Source organism: Varroa jacobsoni, unplaced genomic scaffold (assembly GCF_002532875.2).
Source record: "Varroa jacobsoni isolate VJ856 unplaced genomic scaffold, vjacob_1.0 contig01494, whole genome shotgun sequence".
Taxonomy (NCBI): Eukaryota; Metazoa; Arthropoda; class Arachnida; order Mesostigmata; family Varroidae; genus Varroa; species Varroa jacobsoni.
Genome location: NW_019214646.1, coordinates 10,106 through 16,898, shown reverse-complemented (window position 1 = coordinate 16,898; position 6,793 = coordinate 10,106). Strand labels below are relative to the sequence as shown.

Below are 6,793 nucleotides of genomic sequence, written 5' to 3'. Positions count from 1 at the left end.
CTGCATCGTGAATAACTGCAAAATGAGGAGAACGACAGTGAGGTTTCTGGAATAGGACAAAAAACCTACTTGCAGAGGTTCCGGCTTTTAAAATGACGATTTCTTAGTGGCAAATAATAACCTGTATTTATTATCTCGAAATAGTGGGTCCACATGGGTGCACGGAATAAATTAGGATATGATTGATGTAATTTTTATAGGCTGCAACCTAGTAACTATAGATCCTTGGATAAATTTGAGCATATGACAAAAAAAAACAGTCTTCACAAACATTTTTATTTAACGTAACTTTTATTCACCTTGATTTCGTCCTCCGAAGCGCTCGAGGGTCAGTTTCGAGAAGTTCGTTTTTAAATTCGCGAATAGCTTTCAGTAACAACCGTCAGTAGCGTCATACGGATTCGTGCAGGCTAATTGGCATATCAAGGATGTAAGAAAGGATTTTGTGCTCACGGCAGGAAAGCGATCTCAGAAATCTAAGTGTTTATAGAGAGCAAAAAGTGCAAAAATACCCAAAAAGGACTAACCCTTTCGGCTTATGTGAAGGGCCCAATTGATGAATTTTATTTATCTTTTAAAAAAAATTATAGTTTTGGCGTAGTTCGTCCGGCAGGAAGGTATTGGACAACGGATGATGTTTGGCCATGACAAGTTTATTTCAACGAAGTCTACCTTTTCTAGTGGCGCGATTAACGATCGATTACATGCCCGCCGCGGAATAATGAATTTCTATTTATATAGTTTTACGACAGTCATATGGTGGGGATAATAAAAGATTTCAGATTAGGCATATTTATTGATTAGCCATTTCATCGCAATTTATTATTGCCTTAAGGGAAGTATCAACAACGCCGTCTTGCGGATTTTTTTGCGACCAGTTACCAGTGTGTGTTTGTCTTTTATCAATTAATTGAAAAATACCTTTTTGCCTGATTTGATGGAATCATCAGTCTTATATACTGCCAGCTGCAACGATCGCAGGCAAACATTTGCAAGAATAGCACCTAACCAGAGGGAAATAGCATCTTCATGTATAATTACATTATGCCTGCCATCGCCAGTTGTCGGAATGAGACATCTCATTCAGGTTTGTGTGTAGTCGAGAGATATCTTTAGCTAAGTTTATCCAATATAATAGGTTTGCCTCCGTTCCCACCTATAATATTGCCTTTTTTTGATTCAACGACAGGAAATTTGCTTAATCGATTGTCCTTTTTACGTAGAGCCTGTTCTTATTCTTTAACTATAGTTATCTACCGCAGTTTTCAATAAACAATCAAACTATCAAACGTATTGTCTATTAACACATCTGCATCACTTACATTCGTTTCTGTCAGCCTTCGTTAGATTTCCTTCCGTCGACTACTTTTCTACCGGGACAGTGCACCACCATTTGTTTTTCATTTCGGTTTTAGCTATATTTAAGCCAGGTCTCGCTTCCCCCATGGGGTATGCATAATCAGCCATCACTGGTGGTAGCTTGCGGGTACACCGACCATCGGGCCGATCGCTGCTTAGCTTCCACCCTCGCCGAGAGTTCACCGTTGCATACAACAAAAATCGGCGATCGTGGCCATTGCTGTAAAGGTCCTGACAGCGCGCCGCGGGGCTCTTCCTTGCGATTTTTTCTCTTGGGCTCTAAGTTCGGTTCTGATCTCGGCAACCGGATACTAACATTTTGCCAATGCGACAAATCACTTTCGAACACATATTGAATTACTTCAAACCGACTAGTTCTACTAATGCCCTTTTAGGGTTGAGGGTGATCGCTATATATCGCGCCGATGTAAGGGCTTAGCTGCATTATACGCTTGACTGTTACCTTGCGCTGCCTCGTCTTGATTCATCTCAATGGTGATCACTTGAAAAGAAAGTAGGTAATTGAGCGCTTAAGCCACGTGCGTCCGACCTCTCTGAAGAAAAAAGAAAATATAACAGGGAAAAAGCAAAAGCATAGCGCAAGTATACAAACAAAAATTATATCTAGTGAACCGTAAGTAATAAGTAGTACAATGGATGCAGCACGATGTAGAAGAAAGACAGTGGCGTTCCTTCCATTGCCAATAGGAATTAAAAATGTACCTGTCAACGTAAAGCCCGACGTGCAATAGCATCTTACCTTTGACCTTGACGGTACATCTACCTGTTCCTAACGCCCGCTGTCTGGAAACAGTAATATGGTTTTGCCACTTCTAGGCGGATGAAAACGTAATGTTGTATGGTTAGACAATCCTGCAATAGGATTCACTATCAAGATTCATTGTATCTTGGCTTAATCGAGATATTAGTTTCCTATTTCTAAATGTGGGTAGGTGTATGTTTAGGTAATGGTGTTTACCTTGCTAACTCTTAGAAATCACTTTGACTTTTCAATAGAAAGGTTCTCACACATTTGGCTGGAAGAAGACTAAACTCTCCATAGCTTGTTGATTTGTTTACCACCTATTTAAATCGATGTTACGTTTAGGGCACCTACACAACCTTAACATGCTCATAGATAATTGTATTCTAAATATCTTTTTAAACGAATCTGTGTCTCTCTTTAGAATACGTCCTGCTCGTTCAAAGATAAAAACTAGCACAACAAGAAGAAGTTTTTAGCATTTCCAAATGGTTCTAAGGTTCCTCACAGCAAAATGCTTGATACTGCCTAGTCATCTGCTAAAGACAAGTGATGAGATACCTGATTCGTCCCGAGCTTTCGGACCCTTCTTCGACAGATCACTAATCTGCAGTTCTCTTCGACATAGTGTGAATCTGAATATGATCTGCCGACAGCGTGCAGGCAATTGGTTCGCTTATAAAAACATCCCAGAACGTGTTTGAGTGCTGGTCCTTCTACTGGGTACTTTATGGTGTAGGTTCGAATCCGGGCATAGACACATCTTGTTTCGTGCTGAGAGCCAGTCACGTAATGAACGCCTAGCGACAATGTCGGAGATAGAGAGATACACCCTGAATAGAGGTTATTAGCGGCTTTTTAGGTGCTATACGTGAGTTCATGTGAAGAATGACATAGTCAAAGGGCTGTTTAAGAACCCATGAAAAGTTTGAAAAGCCCTGCTGAATTTGCTCAGGAGGAAGAGATGATTATTTAATTGGCATAGATGGTTGTTTTAATGCAGACGAATTACCTGAAAGCAAACATTTTTTTTGAACGCGGTTTTGTTCACCACTGTATGTAATGTTTAAGGCATTTTATCGTAGTTTGCAATGATTAAAAGCAACTTCTCTGTACGCGATAAAGGATGCGCTGGAGAGGTAGTTCTTGACCTTTGACCCACGTGATAACAACGGGTACTGTACATAGATAATATTTGCTCGCTTCTACCCATGGACTTTCAGGCTCATATACTTATTTCTCCTTTTTTTTTGAACATTCTCTATATTATACGTTAATGTAATTTTTCCTAATTCAACCTAATAAAACAGTTCCGGCCATTTCGGCTCCAAACTGGGTAATTAATTTTTTCTAGTTATTTAATTACGCCTTACACTATTCCTCCTTATCTTTGTAGTGTCTTTCCGTGATAGTGTAGTGATAACGTGCTTATCTAATAAAGTGGAGAGCACGTGGTGATATAGGTTCCAAATCCGGGTGTGTGCACAGTCAGTGTTGTGCTTGCTGGAGCTAGCCGTCTAAAGCAATGTTTAACGACTTAAGCAGTGAATGTAAACCTCAAAACGTTTAATGTCGTACCGTTTGGCACTCTTTTCGCTGATCAGTAGCAGTTTCCCCGCTATCCTCTACACATCACGTTTTTTTTTACTCATCGCACTTTTCGAGTTATTCAATAACATCGGTGAGGTGCCTGTTTTAACAGTTTGATCGTATTGTTGCAATGATTCCGTTACCTCCCTTCGGTCGCTCAATTACCCTCATCCCGATATTTTACTAACTTGTTTTAGTAAGCCTGTAACATCGAAGCTGGTGTTTCATAACGCGCTAATTATTCCGTCTTTTCATTGTGGTCATGCTGTCACTACATTACAGTTAACTTGTAAGCCTAGCACTTTTTCCGCTATTTCATCACGCTAAGTGATGTTAAGTTGTCCAAATGTCAGTTCTTATGACTCGATTGGTCTATGCTATTCAAAAATGTTGAAAGTAAAATGTTTTGATGGAATTTTCAGGCTCTTTAACAGATCTTTACCCAAAATGTTGACTTAGTAGTTAGAAATCTCTTTATATCAGAAGATCTCACAAACAGAGGCGTGAATTTATCGTGATAAGATCATATCGGAACACGTCACGGTTAGTGGGTTACAGTTTCCATAGAGACTAAACGGGCAGTTGCTATTCACCGCTGCAGAACAACCCCTAATCAATCTATGACCATCATTAGCGAGGAATCAAACTGGCATCGAAAAAAATAGTTATTTTCGTACAGTAGAAACAGGCTTGTTTGTGATTCACTCTCAGACCCAGCAAAATACTTAGACAAGTATCTTCTTTGTGGTAGATCTTCAACCTAATTAACTGATGCTTATACGCATCCGGACAGTGTATAGCCTAATACAAATAGTTTGAGATGTCATGCTTCTAGCAAACGGTCATTAGCGTCTTTTAACTTTAAGATGACATCGACGGATCTGATGATTGAGGCCTTATAGGCTTAACATTAAGTTAGGCTTCGCAGCATCTAAACCTAGTTCTGTCCATAGCAGTAGAATGCCTTTCTCGCGTTTATTTATAGGCGCTTTTTACCTACTGATCTTATTCCAGCTAGAAACAACACGACTACTCTTCTAACATGTTGAACTGTTTTTAGTTCCGCTAGGATTAGTGTAGGTATCGGGTGATAGCCTACGATATTGGTGGCTTTTTCCCCCGACAGCATATGGTCTTACTGAAACCGTATCTGAAACTCACGAGACGGGCTAAAGGGGTCGGCTACATCGGCCACTTAATGTCCAACGGAAAAAGCGTCCCTTTGAGGTTGGTCGCATTCAAGCTAATGGCAGTTTACTTTCCATTAAAAGTGTTGAACTTGAAGTGTTCCTCGAACATTGCAGACACCCTTGAGATGAGCAACTTTTACCCGTTTCCCGGCAGCCTTCAGCTCTAACGGTCCTGTTCATAGGAACGTGCGCTAATAATAACCGAACCGATAAGTATATACTTCAAGGTCAAGAAAGGTGGCACAATGTCTGTCAATGGCACTCTTCTGTGAGTTAATTTACACAATATAACTATATATATATAGTGTATGTATAGTAGTATAATATGTATAGGGATAACATACATTAACCTGAAAGCCGTTTCCTGTTTCGTTTTGTAATATATATACATTTTGCTTTTCAGCATTGACGTAAACATTTGAACGCGCAGTTCTTTGCTTTTTTCTATTACGTAATCTATCTTAGGGCGTAGGGTGAGCATATTAAGAATTTGCGTTTGTTGACTGTAACCCTTAACGTATTCTTGCTCTGGCTTAATATATAAAATTGTTCTTGTAAGGATTACACATTTTGACGTAAATTCAATGTGGATTGCGAGTAAGTATGTGATAAATAGCTCAAGTAATGCTCGAATCTTCAATAGCTTCCGTTCCCAGTACAGGTTTTTAGCGACAAGGCTTTAGATTTGAACAAAAGTTATTAAAACGAATGGAACAAACAATATACCCTGGGCAATAGATACGCGCTAGTTGTGCGTTCGCTAAATTGGTAACTGCAACTTTACGGTGTCCATATTAACGATGGAAACATACAGAAGTTGGTCGCTTGTGGTCGAATTGAGCATTCATCTTTACCGACCGCTCCTACGCAGTGTTTCATTGTTAAGGGCGAACTAACTATGTAGATATGCTTTTAAACGACAATAGCCTATGACGTCAATACTAGTGCCTAGATCTGGCGCTAGTAAGTCCCAGGCCCAGTGTGCCTAGGCGTCAATAGTGGTCAATCTCGCTACCGAAATATAGCACATCGTATAACGCATACGTCAATGTACTAGACTGAGTGTTAGACAATAAATTTCCCGCAATCGAGTTGCTAATTTTAACGAGACGAAAGCGGTGGTTCAGCCATTTTCATTGTATTTCGTACGTTTCTGTACGGCCGCGGTCGGTTAATTGTAGACAGTTTGATTTACCCTTCGTTGGCTTTGTTAATGCACAGATAACACCCAGCATTCTCAGGTGAACTTTGACGACGGTATTTGTGATCATAGGTTGTTAAAAAATGTTCAAATCGATGTTAACCGATCACAAAGACTGCTCGGCTAAGGTTCTGCTATGCATAAGGCCGCAAGGTATCCGAGCTATACTCCAAAACATCATACGCTATCTCTTAATAAGCAGAAGTAGTGAGAAGTTGAAATGTGCGTCTCAGGTCTCTCATAAACAGGTTTGCATCCCTCATAAAAGGTAAATGCAGTCCATTGGCGCGTTTCACGAACATAGGTATAATTTGGTCGAGTTTTTCGAATTGAGCTGACCAGGTGTGCCCACATTCCTACACAGCTTCCGTAGGTAGATCACCTTAATTTTAAATATCTAAATGAAGTTCCTAAAGAAGAATATTTAAAGGGACTTCCTATATCCAAATTTATTACTATCGCTTGTCGTCCCCTGTCCTGCAAACGCTCGGCCGTTACATTTAAGTACTTGAAGCTGGTCATGCACTTTAAGGCATTTCGTTCCAGCAACAGCGAGTAAATGTTATGGCCTTCGTTTTATCTATGTTGGTCACTAGCCGCGTCTCATCCACATAGAACAACAGCCTATTGAGACCTTGCTGGGTATGAGACGTTCCCTGCCTAGATGAGTAAATCATCGGCATAAGGCAA

General features: G+C 40.1%; 1 long non-coding RNA gene across 1 annotated transcript; it reads right to left on the bottom strand.

Moving 5' to 3' along the window:
* Nucleotides 1–290: 290 nt before the first annotated feature.
* Nucleotides 291–3,489, bottom strand: LOC147751903 (uncharacterized). The gene is made up of 3 exons (XR_015315592.1): nt 2,684–3,489; nt 2,120–2,232; nt 291–1,861 (listed from the first exon to the last, which is right to left on the bottom strand). It is a non-coding gene; the product is annotated as an uncharacterized LOC147751903 (long non-coding RNA).
* Between the last annotated feature and the right edge of the window lie 3,304 nt (nt 3,490–6,793).